At 43.8% G+C, this 25,737-nt stretch overlaps 1 protein-coding gene across 7 annotated transcripts in view; it reads right to left on the minus strand.

The window, feature by feature from the left end:
* Window positions 1–25,737, minus strand: part of PRDM16 (PR/SET domain 16) — an 868,945-nt gene that overhangs the window by 525,098 nt on the left and 318,110 nt on the right. The gene's annotated exons all lie outside the window — the stretch shown is intronic.

Below are 25,737 nucleotides of genomic sequence, written 5' to 3' on the forward strand. Positions count from 1 at the left end.
ACAACAGTATAAACCAAGTCTATTAAACTCAAAGAAGTTGGACAACTTCTTGTCATACCCCTCACTTGGCCAACATAAAATAATAAAGCTCATACTCACCTCCCGCGCTGGCGCCGTATAGTATAAGCTTTATTATTTTATGCTGGCCAAACATTTTGATCAAGAAAGCATTGTCCTAGTAGTGGACAACCCCTTTAAGAGATTTCTATCTGTTCACTTAGAAAGCATAAGTGGTTGAAAATTTATTTTGCTTGCATTGGTGCAAATGAAACTGACAGTCTGTGCAATGGAGAGGCAAAGGTATGACAACCCCCCAAAACAGAATAGTCTTTCATGAAATGGTCCCAGACAACTGCTCTCCCCTTATTCTTCTTGTCTGATTCTTTTCAGTTTTGCATTTCGTTGGTGTTCTTAACACTAGAGTTGAACAAATTTTTCAAAATTTGGTTCCAATTATGATCGCGGCAAATATTGTTTTTGCAATATTCGTTGAACACAGCTGAATGTCATTGGAGTCAATGGGAGTGAAATAAACAAATATGTTCGGAACTGATCATCAAACATAAACTCAGCACGAAAGGGGTACCAATATGGCACAAATATGGCAAATTCAGATTCGGCGATCGTTTCCAAACATATTCGCTCATCTCTACTTAACACTACTGGTAACATGAGGAATTACTTCCAGCCCATTCAGGTTGAACATATAGTCCAGAACATTCAGGATGGCACCTAGGTACTGTACATGCCTTTATAAAGTTTGCTGTATTTCCCAGCACAGTCTTAAAACCATGGAGCAGACAGCAGGACGCATGCCTCTACACAATAAGAACTGGTCAGGACCAAAGAAGGACATCAGGCCAACACCAGTAACAATATCTGCTTCTTTGAGGATGGAGGAACATTAGGAAGACTGCAAGAGCCCTAGAAAAGGAAGTCAAGTAGGCTACTGGAGTGCAAATTTCTGACCAAACTGCCAGAAACAGACTCAATCGGGTTTCATGAGGGCCTGACATTCAGTAGTGGCACTTGTGCTTCTCATAGCTGAACCATTCTCTTCTTGGATGAGAGCACATATGATAGACAAGAAAGAGTTTGGAGACACTTTTGAACAATCTTCGAGCATGATCGGTGAACATCGGTGAATATTATCAAGCATGATTGGTTTAGCTGAAGGTCAGTGATGATTTAAACAGGCATATACTTGTGATAGCCAAAAATATCCTGACTGCTGTTAAACGAGGAATAAGAGCCACAAATATTTTTCTTTCAAAGTCCATGGCACTGGTGGATTGCTGGAAATATAAATCTTCAGGTTCTAATCTTATTATGTTCTATGTTCTAATTATGTTATAGTCTTATGTTCCATGTGAACAAGACTTCTTCAATGGTACGTGCAACACGTTTCAATCCTCACTGGGATCTTCATCAGGCATATTAATAATGGATGGAGAACACACAAAAAATGCTTATAAAATGTGCATGGGAGTATAATATAATTATATATTTATTAAACAATATAAATATGCTATACAACATGAAAAAGTAAGATAGGGTGTAAAATATCGAGAGAAAATAAATGCTCACACCACACTAACAGCAAGGAATATACCAATTCATCAAGGAGTGAGGAGTCAATCAAAATATATATTTAGACTCCAACAAGATAGAGTATATCTCATACAGGTCCTTCTCAAAAAATTAGCATATAGTGTTAAATTTCATTATTTACCATAATGTAATGATTACAATTAAACTTTCATATATTATAGATTCATTATCCACCAACTGAAATTTGTCAGGTCTTTTATTGTTTTAATACTGATGATTTTGGCATACAACTCCTGATAACCCAAAAAACCTGTCTCAATAAATTAGCATATCAAGAAAAGGTTCTCTAAATGACCTATTACCCTAATCTTCTGAATCAACTAATTAACTCTAAACACATGCAAAAGATACCTGAGGCTTTTAAAAACTCCCTGCCTGGTTCATTACTCAAAACCCCCATCATGGGTAAGACTAGTGACCTGACAGATGTCAAGAAGGCCATCATTGACACCCTCAAGCAAAAGGGTAAGACCCAGAAAGAAATTTCTCAACAAATAGGCTGTTCCCAGAGTGCTGTATCAAGGCACCTCAATGGTAAGTCTGTTGGAAGGAAACAATGTGGCAGAAAACGCTGTACAACGAGAAGAGGTGACCGGACCCTGAGGAAGATTGTGGAGAAGGACCGACTCCAGACCTTGGGGAACCTGAGGAAGCAGTGGACTGAGTCTGGTGTGGAAACATCCAGAGCCACCGTGCACAGGCGTGTGCAGGAAATGGGCTACAGGTGCCGCATTCCCCAGGTAAAGCCACTTTTGAACCATAAACAGCGGCAGAAGCGCCTGACCTGGGCTACAGAGAAGCAGCACTGGACTGTTGCTAAGTGGTCCCAAGTACTTTTTTCTGATGAAAGCAAATTTTGCATGTCATTTGGAAATCAAGGTGCCAGAGTCTGGAGGAAGACTGGGGAGAAGGAAATGCCAAAATGCCTGAAGTCCAGTGTCAAGTACCCACAGTCAGTGATGGTGTGGGGTGCCATGTCAGCTGCTGGTGTTGGTCCACTGTGTTTCATCAAGGGCAGGGTCAATGCAGCTAGCTATCAGGAGATTTTGGAGCACTTCATGCTTCCATCGGCTGAAATGCTTTATGGAGATGAAGATTTCATTTTTCAGCACGACCTGGCACCTGCTCACAGTGCCAAAACCACTGGTAAATGGTTTACTGACCATGGTATTACTGTGCTCAATTGGCCTGCCAACTCTCCTGACCTGAACCCCATAGAGAATCTGTGGGATATTGTGAAGAGAAAGTTGAGAGACGCAAGACCCAACACTTAAGGCTGCTTAGGCCGCTATTGAAGCATCCTGGGCCTCCATAACATCTCAGCAGTGTCACAGGCTGATTGCCTCCATGCCACGCCGCATTGAAGCAGTCATTTCTGCCAAAGGATTCCCGACCAAGTATTGAGTGCATAACTGAACATTATTATTTGATGGTTTTTTTGTTTGTTATTAAAAAACACTTTTATTTGATGCTAATTTATTGAGACAGGTTTTTTGGGTTATCAGGAGTTGTATGCCAAAATCATCAGTATTAAAACAATAAAAGACCTGACAAATTTCAGTTGGTGGATAATGAATCTATAATATATGAAAGTTTAATTGTAATCATTACATTATGGTAAATAATGAAATTTAACACTATATGCTAATTTTTTGAGAAGGACCTGTATACATATAGATAAATAGTAAAGAGATGCTATGTTACAATATCTAGAGAATCATCAAAAGGGCACAGCAAAGGTACAAGTAATTGGTCTCATTAAGGAACCCAAAATATGAGACAACATGAAAGTCTACCTACACTAACGCTATTGGCCACAAATATCAATAATCAAGAATAAATATTAGAAAAAGTACTGGAATTATCATATCATGTGAATTATATACTGCACTGGATGAATGAGACCAAATATGAGAGTAAATACAAAGTTAAATACGTTAATGCGCCCCAATGGAAACATTGCAATGAATGAGGAATATGGTGGTTTGGAGTCCGGTCTGCCCAAGGTTCAAAGACACGATCACACACAATGGTGAAGCATGAATGCGGGTTATTGTCAATGTGTTTCAAGGTTTCCAAACCTCTTCATCAGGACAAAACCACAATGAACTTTTTACATAACTCTATAACAAAAATGTATATGTATGGAATAGACCATAGGCATAAAGCTAAAATAGCTTATCCTTCGACATTCTGGATGGATATGGAATAAATGACTGTCCTTGCCATGTGTTTCGCTATATCAGACAGCTTTGTCAGGAGGTGTGGGTCAGTGAAAGTAGCGCCATCATATAATGTGTATAATTCCTATGGTTACATGCGATTTACTATCAAAGGTAATACAATGGGTGCAGTGGTACAGTCAGATGCATTCCATTGGTTGATGATTTTGTTATTTTAGTTTCAATTGACCGTTGATGAGTCATTTTGTCCTCAACTAATTACACAATTTATATCAGTAAAGATTTTCAACTTGAATGTGTCATTCCTCAAACTCGATATGTGATTTAAATGCTTCCTTAATTTTTTGAGCAGTGATTGAATATGGTAAGTGCCAGAACCTAAGTTTGGACTAGAGACCATTCATTTAGTTTATACTGATACTTTGTTTTTGGATTGAATTTTGTATGCCCTAATAGTAAAATGGATTTATCCTTATGAATTTATGTACGTTTTGCTGAGTGTAAAATTTTTCTTTGTGTGTAATCCATAGTTAATGGCCGTTAAATTACAAACATATATTTTAGAACTTTATTTTTTAACTAATTATACTGCTGTATAAAGGTATATTCTGTTGTATAATAATTCTACAGTAAAATGATAGGAGAGCTGCTGGCTGATAGGCTGTGGTTTCATTGGTGTGGACACCTGAGGAAGGCTTTATATTGATGAAAAGCGTTGAGTTTTTAATATTTGTTAAATGTCTTAAACATTTTTTATTTCTATCTTGGCTAAATTACTCCCCATTAAATAAATCTCAAGGCACGGTGCACATAACAATTGTATATAGGAGGAAAAAGAATATATATCTAACCACCAATGTGCACCAATGGAAAGTGTATCGGACAAATCGGGAAAACACATGAAATAACGAAGAAAAAACCGAAACAAAGTCCAAAATAAAGTATGAATAACAATATTTATTAAAATATAGTATATAATATAGTGGAACGGTGGAAAAAATACCATAAAAAGCACAACACCAGGGACATATAAATGACACTAGAAATAAATATTAATAAATATATAACCACAGTGTAAGATCAACATATATGTGCATAACTAAGTCTGTAAGCCATATAGATAAAAGTAGCAAGTATGCCAAATAAATATTATAAAGTGCATGTGCAAACTTGATTAATTGGTGGCGAAAAGAGACCAAATAGAGATGCTAACGCTAAGTAATAGTGCAGACTACTGGCGCTAAATCCGGCCGGTATGTAATATAATGAACATAGTAGCCAGTAAACTATAAAGCACCAAGCGGGCAAGTAAACAAAAATTCAAAGAGAAAATAGAGGTCAAAAGGCTACCTGGTATTACCTGCTATCTGGAATGAACGTCCCTGGGATGTGCCGAGCCCCATTGGAGCGCCCTTTATTTGGTTTTTCTACTTTATCAACCACCTTTTAAAGGAAAAATGGATTTCTAGTGAAGTTATTGAATCTAATTGAAATGTTCCTTATTATTCTTTCCAGACCCTAGAGCATAACATTAGTAGGATGTAAAAAAAAATAATATTTACCCCCCAATTCACTTATCCCACTGTCTCCCGTTCTCTGCTTTTCTTTCTTAACTCTTCCCTCATCACGTACAATTTCTTCATCATATTTGCTCCATGCATTGGCTTCTGGTTTATGGGAGTAAAGGTCTATAACTCTACAGAAGATCTAATATTATACATGGGAGAATCACGGCTCAAGAGTGAAAGCCGATGTAGAAATCAGGTCAGTGCCAACATCTGCATGGTATTTCTATGTTTTCATCATTTCTTCTCTCTTAGGGGCGTAACAATCACAGCTGCAATGGATGGGATCAAGCCAGAAGTGGCCAGCACTATTTTCAGCACGTCCAGTTGAAATTTTTTTCTCTGCCACACAGTACCTATACTTTCAACCGGCCTATTAAGAACCAATCATGTGACATTGGGAGTGTCGTCTTCGCAGGCAGTGCAATGAGGTCACTGCATTGCGCCACCTATGCCAGATGATTGGAGTAAGGAGCTGTTCATAACGGGAGCGGTGACAGTGAGAAGCATGTTTGTTTGCTTTATCAATTGCTATGTAAAGAGGACCACTGTGGGGGCCAGATGGGGGACAGAGAGAAGGACATTCTAAGTGTATGGGGACAGCATTGGAAGGCATTATAAGTGTATGGAGGGCAAAATGGCATTATTACTGTATGGAGGCCCCAATTAGGACACTATTAGTGTAGGGGCCACAATGAGGGACATTTTTTGTGTATGGATACCACAGTGGAAGACAGTGATAAATAATTGGGAGTACAATGGAGGATGTTATTAGTTAAAGGGTCACAATGGGGGATATTATTTGTGGATGGGGCTACAACAGAGGACATAATGTATGGGTCCACAAAGTAAGACATTAATAATTGCTCCTGTTGTGGCACCATACGTTAATAATATCCACCATTTTGACTTCACACATAAATAATGCCCCCCGTTATGGCTCTACAATAATTATGTTCCCCATAGTGGCCTCATACATTAATATTGTTTCCCACTGTTTCACAATACCTTAATAATGTCCCCCATCATGGCCCCATGCATTATTAATGTCTCCAATGTGGCCCCATATATTTATAATATCCCCAATTGTGGCCCCACACCTTAATCATATATGGGGCCACAGTGGGGAACAGTACAACTGTCACAAGGCATACATGATGGACACTATTACTGCATGGGTGCCACTAGGGATTGGGCATTATTGTTGTGTTTGGGCACAAAACAGACATTACTACTATTTGTAAGCACAAGGCGAAATTTTACTACTGTATGGTAGGAGATTTATGTGTTAATACTGTATTTAGGATTATTACTTGGAAAATTATTTTATAGCTACATTTTCTGTGAGATTTCTATATTTTTCTGTATCTTTTTATGGGAAGGCAAACACAAATGTCTGTATAGGCTCTAGCAGCACCACTTGTGCCCATGCCTCTGGTCAACATGCCGAGAGGTCCAAATTTTGTCCTATGACCCAAAACACTATGGTCATTCCTCTGTTCTCCATGGTTGCTCCTATTTCCTCGCTCACTCAAAAAACATATTGATAGGTGACTGACAGTTCTGACATATCATTTGCATTGTCCAATTGCCATATGACCTGGGAAAATTCCCAACACATACACGATATGTGTCCGTAGACCCCTATTTACAGACAAAGTCCAAAAGTGTGTCCTCCATCTGACTGGTACTCATGAGAATACCTTTTTTTACTGCAATATAAAACTGTGCACCATATTACAATGCTGCAGAATATGTTGACCCTTCATAGAAAAAATGATAACACAACATGTAGAGGAATGTACCGTAGTACAACGACGCCTTGGTCTTCCTAAAGCCATCTGGTAATTTCACTGTGAATGGCATTGGTTTATTATAGTTTTGCTTGTTGACTTTGGTCTATTATTTAGAGGTAAAATATGTTAACGAGTCTATATCCTTCCGTCCCTGACATCTCTCTTATTGGCAGAGAGTGCTGGATCCGAGGTTTATTTCTGTAGCATGTGCTGTGTATAAAAATGGACCTTTCTGCACCTAGCAGAGGCCTTGCCTTTATTTACTCATCCTCCTTCAGAGTGCATGCCTGGAATCAATGCAAACACATTAAATGTTTCAAAGAACTTCATCGTAAGACTGGAACTCGATTAAACCAGCCGGCTGCCACTTAGCCAGATGTCTACAACCATTCCAAAATATGTTTATTTTTAGGAGAGAGCTCCTGAAGCAGAAAGAGACCAGATAGTGACTACGGGCTAAAAGAGCTTAGTAACTGCAACCTATTCACACCTACTGAACTCACAGTCCACAGCTGCCACTAATACATGCGGAAAACCAACTTCCTGTCCCAGATGTGAGTCCCACCACCACGGATAACAGAAACTCACTAGCTCCCTCTAGTGGTGGCTGCAGGCTACCTGGATTCTATCATTCAAATCTGTTGCTTCGTCAAGCAAAGCGAAGGATTTGGAGCTCGGTTTCATACAATTATTTGAAGAAATTTCAAGAAATAATTTTATGTCTGTTAAGATAGTATAGCTGTACCTTATCGTCTTCTGTGTGTGAAAAACGGAATATGTTGGTTGTATTGTAATCTACTTTTTCCATTGTTTTTCATTAAATATGTGACAATATAAATAGCTAGTAGCCATTTATCCTCCCTCCCAATAAAAGGGTATGTTAATAGAGGAATTACTAAAGATAACTGTCAGAATTTTCAGCTGATATATATCTTATGTCCATGACCTGTTTAAAAGGCTCATTGAAATATTATATTCATTTAAAACAGTTTATTAAAGGGATTGTCCAGGGATTTTTAAAAATTAGGTATGTAGGGAATTTTACAAGCAAATTGCCTCTTCAGAGAGGAAGAGGACTTGAACTCTATAGCGCAACCTGAAGTAACGATCCTAAAGTCACTTTCGACCCTTTAACGAGTCTTGCAATATAACTTAGGATAAAAGTCAAATCAGAATTTCATTTTGCAGACACAGTGTTTCAGGGTATTGTCCTTCGTCAGTGCAAAGTATGAGAACTGATTTGGCTAGGTGAGAGGCTCTGGACTGAGGTCTAAGGGTAATATAGCAAAAAATGTATTAACTAGTAAATAACATACTGCACCAGTAACCTTGCCAGTCTATGTTAGCTGTTGTACAGTGGTGATATGCCGGCCATGTCAATATGACCGCTGCATCTAATCCCTGACTTCCAAGGACATAACTACAGTGAGTGAAGGGTTTGCATTCAAACTCAGAACCTGAAGCCTAGGGAGTGGGCAAAAAGTGATCCTATTACTTGGTAAATCCCCTTTTGCCCTGGTGGTCCTGATGGTCTTTGTTAGCTGTCCTGGAGTGATGATGTGCCGGCCATGTGCACAGAACTTCTGCAACCAATCACTGACTTCCAGGAGCATATCTACAGTGAGTGCAGGAGTTGCAGTCGCACCCCAGCCCTGGAGCCTAAGAGGCCCTAAAACTCCCTTTGACCCACATAGAAATAAACATATTATTAAACACCTGTGATAATTGGGGGCTATGTTGGAAACTTTATACTGGGGCCCGCAGTTTTAAAGTTACATCTTTGCTGACCTCAGTGCTCATGTGGAGACCACCCTACCATTATTGCTTAGTACAGTAGTTAGCACATCATCACTTAACGAAGGCTGGAAGGAAGGACCACCACAGCATTGGGGGATTTAATAGCTACCTTAGGTATTTTATCACTTTTTTCTGCTTTGAATCGATTTTTGTAAAAATGCTGGACAACACCTTTAATACGGTAAAATGACCTCAGTTCAAAAATGTGAAAGTCTGATATATATTCTCCCACACTGACATAAAGCTGATGTGAAGCTCTGATTTCGAAACAAGCTATCAAATTTTACTATCGGGAAAAGTTTTTCTTTCCTCCTGAGGATGAAATTAGTCACGCTAGAAAGATGATATGAATTCACCGAAGCTGGAACCTCATATTGACTATCACCTGGCTGATTCTGAAGACAAAAACAGGAAGTGCAATCAATTGTAAATACACAACCAATTTAACAAAATCCCTTCGTACAGCACAGGGACCGACTGCAGGAGGAAGTTGTTCTGTTTTTGGAATTCATTCATCATGTTCATCTTTGAGCTCTTCTGTCAAAACGCTCATAACCTCTGTCTACACTTTGGAGTTGTGATACTTATGCAGCTCTAAGCTGAAAAATCCAGTAATGTATGGATAACGTAACACTAGAACACTAGAAGAAACTTAAGAAACTAATATATGTTTATGGAAACTTCAAAAGTGATGTCCATCTCTAATTTGAGTATTTTTTGGATCCCCAAGGTTGGCATTCGGCAATTGTAATCCAACTTCACCTAGATTGATAATTTATTTTTGAGTGGCCACATTGTGTGAATAATGCAGAAAGATACATTCTTAGAATAGCGCCTCATGGGTTTTCCTACAGTATATGGAACTGAGTTCTACCTCATTAAACAGGAGTTAGAATGGTGGGTCAATTGGATAGTACCTAATAGATATGGAAATTAATTTGACCAGCATTTTACCAAAATCCACATTCACCAAAATGTTGATTTTTTATAATTCTGTTCTGCACGTATTCAGCAAATGGTGTTATGATCTGGTGGCCTAGGAGCAGCATGAGACGTACTCTGGAGAAGGTGGCACCTGTACTGACCACAGACCCTGAACTTAACACCGCAACTAGAAGTAGCCGTGGAATGTACCTAACACTCCCTAGACATCTCGACACAGCCGGAGGACTAAATACCCCTAGAGATAGAAAAGGGAAAACTATCTTTCCTCAGAGAAAATCCCCAAAGGATAGACAGCTCCCCACAAATATTGACTGTGAGAGGAGAGGGAAATAACATACGCAGACTGAAATCAGGATTTTGCAAAGGAGGCCGCTTCTAGCTAAATAGAAAGGATAGGACAGAGTACTATGCGGTCAGTATTAAAACACTAAAAAATATCCACCACAGAAAATACAAAATCTCCACATCTAACTAAAGATATGGAGGGTATATCTGCATCTCCAGAGATACCAGCTTGGCTGAACAAATCCTTATACAGACCAAGCTGGACAAGACAAAACATGAAAAAGAACTGAACAACAAGGCCCACAGCATGTGGACTACAAAAAACAAGGCCAGAACTTATCTTTGTTGAAATGAACAGCAAAGCAGGAGAGACCAAGCAGAGATGTGAATCCTCCAGGAACAATGGACAACTGGCACTGACTAAAGGGTCAAGCAAGACTAAATAGCCCAGTCAGAATTGCAAAAAGTGGACACACCTGATGAATGCTGCGATCCAGAGACAGCAGCGCTACCACTTATAACCACCGGAGGGAGCCCAAGAGCAGAATTCACAACAAAATGGCCACCGGCTGCAATTTTTCTTAACTGTAAATGGCTATCAAAAGGTTAAAAAAAATTTGTACGCGCCTCACCGCTCACCTCTTCATCCTCTCCTCTCCTTACCTTCACTTGTCTGGTCTTCACTGCATCTCCTGATCACCACTGCACATGTTGAAATCCCCGGGACTTCCAGCTCAAAAGTGGCCTGGGACTGTTCTGCGCATGCACTCACAAGGTCACTGCAACATCGTGACCTTTTAAGAACTTGCACAAAACCATCCTGGCCTCATCAGAGCTTGAAGTACCCGCTCAGTGTGAGTGGTCCAGGGTTTTCAGCGTCAGCGGGAAGTATCAGAAGTTGCGCGGAGGATCAGAATGTGGACAATGAGGAGCAGAGGAGCCGGAAATGTGAGCAGTAAGGTGAGTGTAAGGTTTTTTACTTATTACATTTATCATGCTCTGGAGCCTGGAGAGACCTGAGAGCATAATAAGGGACATTAAGTTTGAGTAGAATAGCCTGTCAGCTAATCGAATTTCCCAGCTAAAACCATGTGAACAGATGAATTAGAATTTTTCTTGATCTGCTCATCTCTAGCACCTATGCTTCAATAATTTGTTAGGAAAGAAAAAAACTAATGACCTCCATTATAACATAATGGATTAGACATATGGAAATCCAATATCACTGCACACCTGGAAGCATAGTCCTCTGTGAGTAGATCATGAAATTAACAAGAAGTCGACAGGAAGACCAAAAGTTTTCTCTGCGTAGTTAAGGTACCTTCACACGAAACTACTTTACAACGAGAACGACAACGATCCGTGACGTTGCAGCGTCCTGGATAGCGATATCGTTTAGTTTGACACGCAGCAGCGATCTGGATCCTGCTGTGATATCGCTGGTCGTTGAATAAAGTTCAGAACTTTATTTGGTCGTCAGACCGGCGTGTATCGTCAGGTTTGACACCAAAAGCAACGATACCAGCGATGTTTTACGCTGGTAACCAGGGCAAATATCGGGTTACTAAGCGCAGGGCCGCGCTTAGTAACCCGATGTTTACCCTGGTTACCAGCGTAAAAGTAAAAATAACAAACAGTACATGCTCACCTGCGCGTCCCCCGCCGTCCGCTTCCTGCTCTAACTGAGCGCCGGCCCTAAAGTGAAAGTAAAAGCACAGCGGTGACGTCACCGCTCTGCTGTTAGGGCCGGCGCTCACACAGTACAGGAAGCGGACGCTGGGGGACGCGCAGGTGAGCATGTACTGTTTGTTATTTTTACTTTTACGCTGGTAACCAGGGTAAACATCGGGTTACTAAGCGCGGCCCTGCGCTTAGCAACCCGATGTTTACCCTGGTTACCCGGGGACCTCTGCATCGTTGGTCGCTGGAGAGCGGTCTGTGTGACAGCTCTCCAGCGACCAAATAACGACGCTGCAGCGATCGGCATCGTTGTCGCTATCGCTGCAGCGTCGCTTCGTGTGAAGGTACCTTTACTCATGAGTGAGGTGCTAATAATATGCAGGTGAAGATAATTGCCACTAACGTAGACTGGTCATCTCCAGCCCATACCAGGGCAGTGGCGTAGGAAGGGGGGGGCGGGGGGGCGGTCCGCCCCGGGCGGCACAATGCGGGGGGCGTATTGTAGTCCAAAGCTGTGACGCTCCGACTCCATCACTAGTGCTTGTTTCTGCATCACTGAGACGCTGCAGATGAAAAGGAGCAGAGTGTGGTGTCTCTAAAGAGTGGAGAGACTTGTGGGGGTGGCGTGCATGCTTAACACAGTGCGTGCACACATGTCCATAGCCCAGGACACTGTAACACCCCCCCCCTTCGGTCAGGATGGACTGAGCCAAAGGACCTTTCCTGACCCCGACGTCGTAGATACCTGTGATCAGTCACGTGTGTGGGAGGACTCGTCACAATGTAGGCTGACGGCTGTGCTGTGTACTAACTGCTGTACGAGGGTTATGTAGTGCGCAGTATGTACCGATGTATGAGTGTACATGAGAATGTTCAGGTAAGAAGATCGGCTAGGTGTTTGTTATAGGGGAACCTCGCTCTGTGCCGTCAGTCGTATACGCGGGGGCCGGCTCTGCACCTTCTTCCGTATATACTGGGCTCTGCACCTTCTTCCGTATATACTGGGCTCTGCACCTTCTTCCGTATATACTGGGCTCTGCACCTTCTTCCGTATATACTGGGCTCTGCACCTTCTTCCGTATATACTGGGCTCTGCACCTTCTTCCATATATACTGGGCTCTGCACCTTCTTCCGTATATACTGGGCTCTGCACCTTCTTCCGTATATACTGGGCTCTGCACCTTCTTCCGTATATACTGGGCTCTGCACCTTCTTCCGTATATACTGGGCTCTGCACCTTCTTCCGTATATACTGGGCTCTGCACCTTCTTCCGTATATACTGGGCTCTGCACCTTCTTCCGTATATACTGGGCTCTGCACCTTCCGTATATACTGGGCTCTGCACCTTCTTCCGTATATACTGGGCTCTGCACCTTCTTCCGTATACACTGGGCTCTGCGCTTTCTGCCGTATATACTGGGCTCTGCACCTTCTTCCGTATATACTGGGCTCTGCACCTTCTTCCATATATACTGGGCTCTGCACCTTCTTCCGTATATACTGGGCTCTGCACCTTCCTCTGTATATACTGGGCTCTGCACCTTCTTCCGTATATACTGGGCTCTGCACCTTCTTCCGTATATACTGGGCTCTGCACCTTCTTCCGTATATACTGGGCTCTGCACCTTCTTCCGTATATACTGGGCTCTGCACCTTCCGTATATACTGGGCTCTGCACCTTCTTCCGTATATACTGGGCTCTGCACCTTCTTCCGTATACACTGGGCTCTGCGCTTTCTGCCGTATATACTGGGCTCTGCACCTTCTTCCGTATATACTGGGCTCTGCACCTTCTTCCGTATATACTGGGCTCTGCACCTTCTTCCGTATATACTGGGCTCTGCACCTTCTTCCGTATATACTGGGCTCTGCACCTTCTTCCGTATATACTGGGCTCTGCACCTTCTTCCGTATATACTGGGCTCTGCACCTTCTTCCGTATATACTGGGCTCTGCACCTTCTTCTGTATATACTGGGCTCTGCACCTTCTTCCGTATATACTGGGCTCTGCACCTTCCGTATATACTGGGCTCTGCACCTTCTTCCGTATATACTGGGCTCTGCACCTTCTTCCGTATATACTGGGCTCTGCACCTTCTTCCGTATATACTGGGCTCTGCACCTTCTTCCGTATATACTGGGCTCTGCACCTTCCGTATATACTGGGCTCTGCACCTTCTTCCGTATATACTGGGCTCTGCACCTTCTTCCGTATATACTGGGCTCTGCGCTTTCTGCCGTATATACTGGGCTCTGCACCTTCTTCCGTATGTACTGGGCTCTGCACCTTCTTCCGTATATACTGGGCTCTGCACCTTCCGCATATACTGGGCTCTGCACCTTCTTCCGTATATACTGGGCTCTGCACCTTCTTCCGTATACACTGGGCTCTGCACCTTCTTCCGTATATACTGGGCTCTGCACCTTCTTCCGTATATACTGGGCTCTGCACCTTCCGTATATACTGGGCTCTGCACCTTCTTCCGTATATACTGGGCTCTGCACCTTCTTCCGTATACACTGGGCTCTGCGCTTTCTGCCGTATATACTGGGCTCTGCACCTTCTTCCGTATATACTGGGCTCTGCACCTTCTTCCGTATATACTGGGCTCTGCACCTTCTTCCGTATATACTGGGCTCTGCACCTTCTTCCGTATATACTGGGCTCTGCACCTTCTTCCGTATATACTGGGCTCTGCACCTTCTTCCGTATATACTGGGCTCTGCACCTTCTTCCGTATATACTGGGCTCTGCACCTTCTTCCGTATATACTGGGCTCTGCACCTTCTTCCGTATATACTGGGCTCTGCGCCTTCTGCTGTATACGCGGGGCTCTGCGCCTTCTGCCGTATACGCGGGGCTCTGCGCCTTCTGCTGTATACGCGGGGCTCTGCGCCTTCTGCTGTATACGCGGGGCTCTGCGCCTTCTGCCGTATACGCGGGGCTCTGCGCCTTCTGCCGTATACGCGGGGCTCTGCGCCTTCTGCTGTATACGCGGGGCTCTGCGCCTTCTGCTGTATACGCGGGGCTCTGTGCCTTCTGCCGTATACGCGGGGCTCTGCGCCTTCTGCCGTATACGCGGGGCTCTGCGCCTTCTGCTGTATACGCGGGGCTCTGCGCCTTCTGCTGTATACGCGGGGCTCTGCGCCTTCTGCTGTATATGCGGGGCTCTGCGCCTTCTGCTGTATACGCGGGGCTGTGTGCCGTCTGCCATATACGTGGGGCTCTGCGCCTTCTGCCGTATACGCGGGGCTCTGCGCCTTCTGCTGTATACGCGGGGCTCTGCGCCTTCTGCTGTATACGCGGGGCTGTGTGCCGTCTGCCATATACGTGGGGCTCTGCGCCTTCTGTCGTATACTATTTTTGGTAACCTTTGTGTGGTATGGGGCCGGGGGGGGGGGGGCGCCAAACTCGGGAACAGCCCCGGGCGGCGAAAGCTCTAGCTACGCCACTGTACCAGGGACATCACATGGCACAATGGAAATGCAATACGCAATGCTATCTAGTCTACAATAATCAGATGTCAACACAAATCCATAGATATGGATTGGGAACATAATTGCCTTTGTGGGCTGAAGCTCCAGGATTTTTGGTTCTGAGAAATCACAGCAATGTAATATCAAGCCATTATAACATCTCATGCAGAGACACACATGGTCAGATCCCAAGAGAACATCAAGGATTGTAAGTCTGTTCAAATGTTAGTGATGACTTCATTTCAAAGGATCAATCATGAATCTAAACAATAAGAGTTTTTTTTATTTATACCTTATATTTTTGTACTGTTTTGCCTTGTGTGTATTTCTTTTTCTTATTTCACCTTTTTGTCAATCTTGTGAGCATTGTACTCTTTGTATACTATATCTAAAATCGAATACGTTTGCTCAATGCTACTCTAAAAGTACCCACAACTAGAGATGAGCAAACATAGTTGGCTTAGTCGGCACGCTATAGCGCTTACCGAAGAAGCTGCATCGGGAACCTGGATACCTGGATCGCTCCCGATAATCAACTATGTGACACATGCAGCTGAGGCACCGAACAGCTGATCATCTGGAGCAAATCAGGTATCCGGGATCCTGATGCAGCTCCTTTGGTAAGCGCTATAGCGTGCCGACTAAGGAGGGAGCCATCGATGTTTGCTCATCTCTACCCACAACCTCAAAGAGGGAAAGTATAGCCTAGTAGGGTTACCCTGTACAGTATATGCCAGAGTGCTAGTAGTGTACTTATTGGGTGCTATCAACCTTGGTGCGTGTGTATTACATAGGGCAGGTGCAGGGCCGTATTTAGAGTTTCTGCTGCCCTAGGCACTTTTAGTGCTGCCTCCCCCATTGGTGAGTATGACACTATCGGCAGTGACTTTTGGCAAAAATCGCTGATGTGAAAGTAGCCTTTTGCAGCAGATCCGGCAGTTTTTCGGCATCTGCTGCGCAATGGATCACTTACGGCAACACTGCGTTTGGCCTCATTCTTTCCCTATGGCATTTGCAGCACTTGTTGTGATCTGGCAAATGTGGTACCATACCTCCCAACTTTTGAAGGAGGCGAAAGAGGGATAAATTTTGCGGCGCGCGTAGACCACACCCATTTCCCAACTAGTCACATCTATATCCACATCCCAACCACACCCATTTAGCACTGCTGATCACACTGTTTCATAAACAATAATTATAAACAAAAACAAAAATGGCCACACAGTGCTGCATACTGTATAATAGCCACACATGATGCTCCATACTGTATAATGACCCCACATGTTGCTCCATACTGTATGATGGCCACATATGATGCTCCATGCATACTGTATAATGGCCCATCCCCCCTCCCATCCTGTATACTGTATGTATGGCTCATCTCCCCCCATATGCATGGCTCATCAGCTCCCCGCTCCCATCATGCATGGCTCATCTCTCTCCCCCCTCCTTGTATGCATGGGTGGCTCATCTTCCCCCCCTCCCTGTATGTGTGGCTCATCTCCCCCTCCCTGTATGCATAGGTGGTTCATCATCTCCCCTCCCTGTATGCGTGGCTCATCTCCCCCTCCCTGTATGCATGGGTGGCTCATCCCCCCCTGTATGCGTGGCTCATCTCCCCCTCCCTGTATGCATGGTTGGCTCATCTTCCCCCCTCCCTGTATGCGTGGTTCATCTCCCCCTCCCTGTATGCATGGGTGGCTCTGGCTCATCTCCCACCCCCCTGTATGCGTGGCTCATCTCCCCCTCCCTGTATGCATGGGTGACTCTGGCTCATCTCCCATCCCCCCTGTATGCGTGGCTCATCTCCCCCTCCCTCCCTGTATGCATGGGTGGCTCTGGCTCATCTCTCCCTCCCTGTATACATGGGTGGCTCTGGCTCATCTCCCATCCCCCCTGTATACATGGCTCATCAGCTCCCATCTTGCATGGCTCATCATCTCTCCCCCCTGGCCCCCTCCATGCATGGCTCATCGGCTCCCCGCCACTCCCATCTTGTATGGCTCAGCTCCCCGTCCACGGTCCTCCTTCATCCTCCCCCCATCCTCCCTGGCTGTCATCATACTCACCTTTTCCTCACACCGCAGAACGGAATCCTCCACCTCTGTCCCAGCGCAGCACCCTCTGTTGTGAATTTGGATTCTGGGCTCCCCCGGTGGCTACTGGTGGAATTGAACTGGTGTCTTCATCTTCTCTGTTCACCTGTTCCCATCAAGTGTGGGAGTCGCTATATAACCTTGCTGCTCTGTTAGTTGCTTGCCGGTCAACAATGTTATCAGAAGCCTCTCTGTGCTTGTTCCTGCTCCTAGACAACTACTAGATAAGTTGGACTCTTGTCCATGTTTGTTTTTGCATTTTTGTTCCAGTTCACAGCTGTAGTTTCGTTACTGTGTCTGGAAAGCTCTTGTGAACAGGAATTGCCACTCTGGTGTTATGAGTTAATGCCAGAGTTTTAAAGTAATTTCTGGATGGTGTTTTGATAGGGTTTTCAGCTGACCATGAAAGTGTCCTTTCTGTCTTCTGCTATGTAGTAAGTGGACCTCAAATTTGCTAAACCTATTTTCATACTACGTTTTGTTATTTCATCTTAATTCACCGCCAATACATGTGGGGGGCCTCTGTCTCCTTTCGGGGTATTTCTCTAGAGGTGAGCTAGGACTAATATTTTCCTCTGCTAGCATTATTTAGTCCTCCGGCTGGTGCTGGGCATCTAGAATCAACGTAGGCATGCTACCCGGCCACTGCTAGTTGTGCGTTAGGTTTAGTTCATGGTCAGCTCAGTTCCCATCTTCCAAGAGCTAGTTCCTATATATGCTGATGCTATGTTCTCTTGCCATTGAGAACATGACAGTTTGACCGGCCCACTAAAGGGTTAAAATCCTTGGCTGAGAAAGGAGAGAAATAAGTAGTCTGCTGAAATTTTTTTTTTTTTTTTTTTTTTCTCTCTTTGAATGGCTCTGTGTCCACCTGTTTGTAATGGATCTTCAGAGTGTAACTGCAGGTTTGAATAATCTCGCCACGAAGGTACAAAATTTGCAAGATTTTGTTTGTCATGCACCTGTATCTGAGCCGAGAATTCCTTTGCCGGAATTTTTCTCGGGGAATAGATCTGGGTTTCAGAATTTTCGAAATAATTGCAAATTATTTTTGTCCCTGAAATCTCGCTCTGCCGGAGACCCTGCACAGCAGGTCAGGATTGTGATTTCCTTGCTCCGGGGCGACCCTCAAGACTGGGCTTTTTCATTGACACCAGGGGATCCTGCGTTGCTCAATGTGGATGCGTTTTTTCTGGCCTTGGGGTTGCTTTATGACGAACCTCATTTGGAGCTTCAGGCAGAAAAAACTTTGATGTCCCTATCTCAGGGGCAAGATGAAGCGGAAATTTACTGCCAAAGATTCCGTAAATGGTCTGTGCTTACTCAGTGGAATGAGTGCGCCCTGGCGGCGACTTTCAGAGAGGGTCTCTCTGATGCCATTAAGGATGTTATGGTGGGGTTCCCTGTGCCTGCGGGTCTGAATGAGTCCATGACAATGGCTATTCAGATCGATAGGCGTTTGCGGGAGCGCAAACCAGTGCACCATCTGGCGGTGTCCACTGAGAAGTCGCCAGAGAGTATGCAGTGTGATAGAATTCTGTCCCGAAGCGAGCGGCAGAATTTTAGACGGAAAAATGGGTTGTGTTTCTATTGTGGTGATTCTACTCATGTTATATCAGCATGCTCTAAACGCACTAAAAAGCTTGGTAAATCTGTTTCCATTTGCACCTCACCGTCTAAGTTTATTCTATCTGTGACCCTGATTTGCTCTTTGTCATCTATTACCACGGACGCCTATGTCGACTCTGGCGCCGCTTTGAGTCTTATGGATTGGTCCTTTGCCAAACGCTGTGGGTATGATTTAGAGCCTTTGGAGACTCCTATTCCTCTGAAGGGGATTGACTCCACCCCATTGGCTAATAATAAACCACAATACTGGACACAAGTAACTATGCGTATTAATCCGGATCACCAGGAGATTATTCGCTTTCTGGTGCTGTATAATCTACATGATGATTTGGTGCTAGGATTGCCTTGGCTGCAATCTCACAACCCAGTCCTCGACTGGAGAGCTATGTCTGTGTTGAGCTGGGGATGTAAGGGGGCTCATGGGGATGTACCTGTGGTTTCCATTTCATCATCTATTCCCTCTGAAATTCCTGAGTTCCTGTCTGACTATCGTGACGTCTTTGAAGAATCCAAGCTTGGTTCGTTACCTCCGCACCGAGAGTGCGATTGTGCCATAGATTTAATTCCGGGTAGTAAATACCCAAAGGGTCGTTTATTTAATCTGTCTGTGCCTGAACATGCTGCTATGCGAGAATATATAAAGGAGTCCTTGGAAAAGGGACATATTCGTCCATCGTCATCTCCCTTAGGAGCCGGTTTTTTCTTTGTGTTAAAAAAAAGACGGCTCTTTGAGACCATGTATTGATTATCGGCTTTTGAATAAAATCACTGTTAAATATCAATACCCATTGCCGTTGCTGACTGATTTGTTTGCTCGCATAAAGGGGGCCAAGTGGTTCTCTAAGATTGACCTTCGTGGGGCGTATAATTTGGTGCGAATCAGGCAGGGGGATGAGTGGAAAACCGCATTTAATACGCCCGAGGGCCACTTTGAGTATTTAGTGATGCCTTTTGGTCTTTCAAATGCTCCGTCAGTTTTCCAGTCCTTTATGCATGATATTTTTCGCGATTATTTGGATAAATTTATGATTGTGTATCTGGATGATATTCTGATTTTTTCGGATGACTGGGACTCTCATGTCCAGCAAGTCAGGAGGGTTTTTCAGGTTTTGCGGTCTAATTCTTTGTGTGTGAAGGGTTCTAAGTGTGTTTTTGGGGTACAGAGGATTTCCTTTTTGGGATATATTTTTTCCCCCTCTTCCATTGAAATGGATCCTGTCAAGGTTCAAGCTATTTGTGATTGGACGCAGCCCTCTTCTCTTAAGAGTCTTCAGAAATTTTTGGGCTTTGCTAACTTTTATCGTCGATTTATTGCTGGTTTTTCGGATATTGCTAAGCCATTGACCGATTTGACTAAGAAGGGTGCTGATGTTGCTGATTGGTCCCCTGATGCTGTGGAGGCCTTTCGGGAGCTTAAGCGCCGTTTTTCCTCTGCCCCTGTGTTGCGTCAGCCTGATGTTGCTCTACCTTTTCAGGTTGAGGTCGACGCTTCTGAGATCGGAGCTGGGGCAGTGTTGTCGCAGAAAAGTTCTGACTGCTCCGTGATGAGGCCTTGTGCCTTCTTTTCCCGTAAATTTTCGCCCGCTGAGCGGAATTATGATGTTGGGAATCGGGAGCTTTTGGCCATGAAGTGGGCTTTTGAGGAGTGGCGCCATTGGCTTGAGGGGGCCAGACATCAGGTGGTGGTATTGACTGACCACAAAAATTTGATTTATCTTGAGACCGCCAGGCGCCTGAATCCTAGACAGGCGCGCTGGTCATTATTTTTCTCTCGGTTTAATTTTGTGGTGTCATACCTACCGGGTTCTAAGAATGTTAAGGCGGATGCCCTTTCTAGGAGTTTTGAGCCTGACTCGCCTGGTAACTCTGAGCCCACAGGTATCCTTAAGGATGGAGTGGTATTGTCAGCCGTTTCTCCAGACCTGCGGCGGGCCTTGCAGGAGTTTCAGGCGGATAGACCTGATCGTTGCCCACCTGATAAACTGTTTGTTCCTGATGATTGGACCAGTAGAGTAATCTCTGAGGTTCATTCTTCTGCGTTGGCAGGTCATCCTGGCATTTTTGGTACCAGGGATTTGGTGGCAAGGTCCTTCTGGTGGCCTTCCCTGTCACGAGATGTGCGAGGCTTTGTGCAGTCTTGTGACGTTTGTGCTCGGGCCAAGCCTTGTTGTTCTCGGGCTAGTGGATTATTGTTGCCCTTGCCTATTCCTAAGAGGCCTTGGACGCACATCTCGATGGATTTTATTTCAGATCTGCCTGTTTCTCAGAAGATGTCTGTCATCTGGGTGGTGTGTGACCGTTTCTCTAAGATGGTCCATTTGGTTCCTCTGCCCAAGTTGCCTTCTTCTTCCGAGTTGGTTCCTCTGTTTTTTCAAAATGTTGTTCGTTTGCATGGTATTCCTGAGAATATCGTTTCTGACAGAGGGACTCAATTCGTGTCTAGATTTTGGCGGGCATTCTGTGCTAGGATGGGCATAGATTTATCTTTTTCGTCCGCTTTCCATCCTCAGACGAATGGCCAGACCGAGCGGATTAATCAGACCCTGGAGACATATCTGAGGTGTTTTGTGTCTGCTGACCAGGATGATTGGGTTGCTTTTTTGCCATTGGCGGAGTTCGCTCTCAATAATCGGGCCAGCTCTGCCACTTTGGTGTCCCCGTTTTTCTGTAATTCGGGGTTTCATCCTCGATTTTCCTCTGGTCAGGTGGAATCTTCGGATTGTCCTGGAGTGGATGCTGTGGTGGAGAGATTGCATCAGATCTGGGGGCAGGTGGTGGACAATTTGAGGTTGTCCCAGGAGAAGACTCAGCTTTTTGCCAACCGCCACCGTCGTGTTGGTCCTCGGCTTTGTGTTGGGGATTTGGTGTGGTTGTCTTCTCGTTTTGTCCCTATGAGGGTCTCTTCTCCTAAGTTTAAGCCTCGGTTCATCGGCCCGTATAAGATATTGGAGATTCTTAACCCTGTTTCCTTCCGTTTGGACCTCCCTGCATCCTTTTCTATTCATAACGTTTTTCATCGGTCATTATTGCGCAGGTATGAGGTACCGGTTGTGCCTTCCGTTGAGCCTCCTGCTCCGCTGTTGGTTGAGGGTGAGTTGGAGTACGTTGTGGAGAAAATCTTAGACTCTCGTGTTTCCAGACGGAGACTCCAGTATCTGGTCAAGTGGAAGGGATACGGCCAGGAGGATAATTCTTGGGTGAATGCATCTGATGTTCATGCCTCTGATCTGGTTCGTGCCTTTCATAGGGCCCATCCTGATCGCCCTGGTGGTTCTGGTGAGGGTTCGGTGCCCCCTCCTTGAGGGGGGGGTACTGTTGTGAATTTGGATTCTGGGCTCCCCCGGTGGCTACTGGTGGAATTGAACTGGTGTCTTCATCTTCTCTGTTCACCTGTTCCCATCAAGTGTGGGAGTCGCTATATAACCTTGCTGCTCTGTTAGTTGCTTGCCGGTCAACAATGTTATCAGAAGCCTCTCTGTGCTTGTTCCTGCTCCTAGACAACTACTAGATAAGTTGGACTCTTGTCCATGTTTGTTTTTGCATTTTTGTTCCAGTTCACAGCTGTAGTTTCGTTACTGTGTCTGGAAAGCTCTTGTGAACAGGAATTGCCACTCTGGTGTTATGAGTTAATGCCAGAGTTTTAAAGTAATTTCTGGATGGTGTTTTGATAGGGTTTTCAGCTGACCATGAAAGTGTCCTTTCTGTCTTCTGCTATGTAGTAAGTGGACCTCAAATTTGCTAAACCTATTTTCATACTACGTTTTGTTATTTCATCTTAATTCACCGCCAATACATGTGGGGGGCCTCTGTCTCCTTTCGGGGTATTTCTCTAGAGGTGAGCTAGGACTAATATTTTCCTCTGCTAGCATTATTTAGTCCTCCGGCTGGTGCTGGGCATCTAGAATCAACGTAGGCATGCTACCCGGCCACTGCTAGTTGTGCGTTAGGTTTAGTTCATGGTCAGCTCAGTTCCCATCTTCCAAGAGCTAGTTCCTATATATGCTGATGCTATGTTCTCTTGCCATTGAGAACATGACAACCCTCGTCCTGTGTGAGCGGTCATGTGTTACTGCTCATTAAGGTCATGAATATGCATCCATATTCATCACCTTAATGAGTAGTACCACGTGACCGCTGACACAGGACGAGCTGCCATCGCTGAGACCAGACCAGGCATCGCTGGAGTAGGTGAGTATGAATCATTCTGTATGATGTCTTCAAGGGGGCAAGGAGGCAGGCAAGCGGGCGGAGGTGGGGGGGTTTAAGGTGACCCCAGCCCGGACTTTATTAAAAAAAAAAGAAAACCTGCTCAGGTGCCACCCCCCTGCATCTTCCCGCCCCTAGGCACGTGCCCTCAAGTGCCTAGTGGCAAATACGGCCTTGGGCAGGTGTGTCACTGGTCTACCAAAAAGATTAGAGTGATGACGGCAAGAAGTGTGGTGTGGATGTGTGAACTGACTATGAGGTGGACTTAGCTCACTGTTAGGCATCGCGATAGATGAGTGGACAAGTGAGTGCGAGAAGCAGAGTCGCCCTTTGCACTCGAATCCGAGTCACATGAGTCGCGATTGTTGGTGACAATAAGTGTTGAAGTTATTATCATTTTACCAGTTATTAAAATATCGCACATATGGAAAGATGGAAAGTTTCTGTTGTATTGTTTTTCTTAATCGCTTTTAACTTTCTTTTAACTTTTTGTGATGATTATTTTCCACTTTAGGAACACATTCACTTCTCAATGACTGAACTTCAGGTACACGATAACAAGCAGGTTTCCATTTTGTGTCCAATGAACCAGCCAAGTGTTGAAGGAATTTATTTTTATCAATCGAAATGTTCTTTTTTCCCCCCCATCTGTGGTTGCTAGCAAGCGGACTCATTCCTCCTGTGATGGAAGATGATAAAAGACTCCTAAAAAGAACTCGGTATGCACTGATGACTCTCAAAATACGAAAAAGAAAATATTTATTTCCCCTCTGTGCTGGTGAGTAAGGGAGATCTATTTAAAGGCTCAGCACTCATCTCCATTACTCCTGAGTTATTCCCGCTTATGGAAATAATATTAAGATTTCACTGTAATATATTTAGTCATTTCTCTTTGCACATATCAATTTCACAAACTTCCTGTTGGAGCTGTCAATGGCTAACCCTTCCACTCCTAGACCGTGTCTAGTATGAGAATGATTCTACGTTTACTATTAAATGTTTGTCTTTTGTGTACTTTAGTTACCATATACACATATATACTGCATATAAAATGTTTTTAAAGGACTTCTACTTCTTTTTAGTAACACTAAAGTTTTTTAGCGACTGTGAATGCTTTGCTCTGAAATCTAGGAGCAGTTTATAGTATCTCGAAACTCCGAGTTAATATAACTTTGTGTGACTTTATTGCAGATTCAGGTAAGGAGCTGTCGGTTGATACTTTCCTTACCAGTATTAACAGAGGCCACGATTCTTCATTTAGTGTTTTAAGTCACTTTCCTTTTTTTTTTCCTGTATTAGTTGCTGTGTTGGGAGCCAAATCCATCAAAATCACGGATTTATGAATTTGGAGCAAAGTAAAAATTTGGCATTTTTCCTGTCTTCATCTATTACTGAACAAAAACAGAGGAAAAAATCTATCACATCAGCTTAGCCTGTCCAGGTATAGCTCAATCTAATATGGGTGCGGTACACAGATAAAGACCACGGGTTGGCTCATGGGTGAAAATGATCATGTAGAAGGCTGGAAGACATCTAGAAACCGCAATGGAAAACACTATAAAAATATTATTTATTAGTAACTATTAAAATATCAAAAGGTAAAAAAGAAAAAGAAACACACTATGCCTACACGTTTCGCGCCTTAAGGCTCTTAATCATGATACGCGTAGGACTAGTGTGTTTATTTATATTTTTTACCTTTCAATATTTTAATAGTTAGTAATAAAGATTGCTTTTATAGTCCTTTCCATTGTGGTTGCTGGATGTCTTCCTACCTTTTACGTGACCTGTTCCTCGCTCTTTTGGCACCAAAAGTCATAAAAATTGAGACAAAATTTCAGAGTAGTCAAAAATACAACAGGAGGTGACTAAAGTGAAGTTGCAGCAAATTTTGGAACTTTTTTAAAAGTTGCAAATGATGACTCCATCTTAAACATCTGGAATTGCTAAAGTCGGCCCAAAAAGCGGGCAAAAAACAAACAGGCGAGCACTTATAAAATAGACTTTAAAAATAGCTAATAGAACAATGAATTGGATGTAAACACACAAAAAAGGAACAAAACACACAAAACTAGAAAAATAACAGGGGCAAAAGCAATGATGAATTGGGGTCTAAAAGTTTAGAATCTGACAGTTTTTAGGAGAAACTAAATTATTTTTGTAGAAATAATGTAATAAGGCAAAAAATATTACAATGTTGTGCTAAAGGAATGCCAATCTTTTACCATCATTTCATTTTTTTCAGTGTAAATAGATCTCAAATTCTGGGTAGTTCAACTTCAAAATATAACTTTGTAGGGTCGGATTGCCATTTTTTTATGATCTAGATAAAAACCTGATAAAAGTCAACAAAGTCAAAACAATGCAGACCGTATATATGTATGTGTGCTGCTTACCTCTGCTGCTTACTGTCCCTCTTAGGGTCCTCGGCACATCCCCCTATGTATTTGCACTTCATCTTCAT

This window comes from Ranitomeya variabilis, chromosome 4 (assembly GCF_051348905.1).
Source record: "Ranitomeya variabilis isolate aRanVar5 chromosome 4, aRanVar5.hap1, whole genome shotgun sequence".
Taxonomy (NCBI): Eukaryota; Metazoa; Chordata; class Amphibia; order Anura; family Dendrobatidae; genus Ranitomeya; species Ranitomeya variabilis.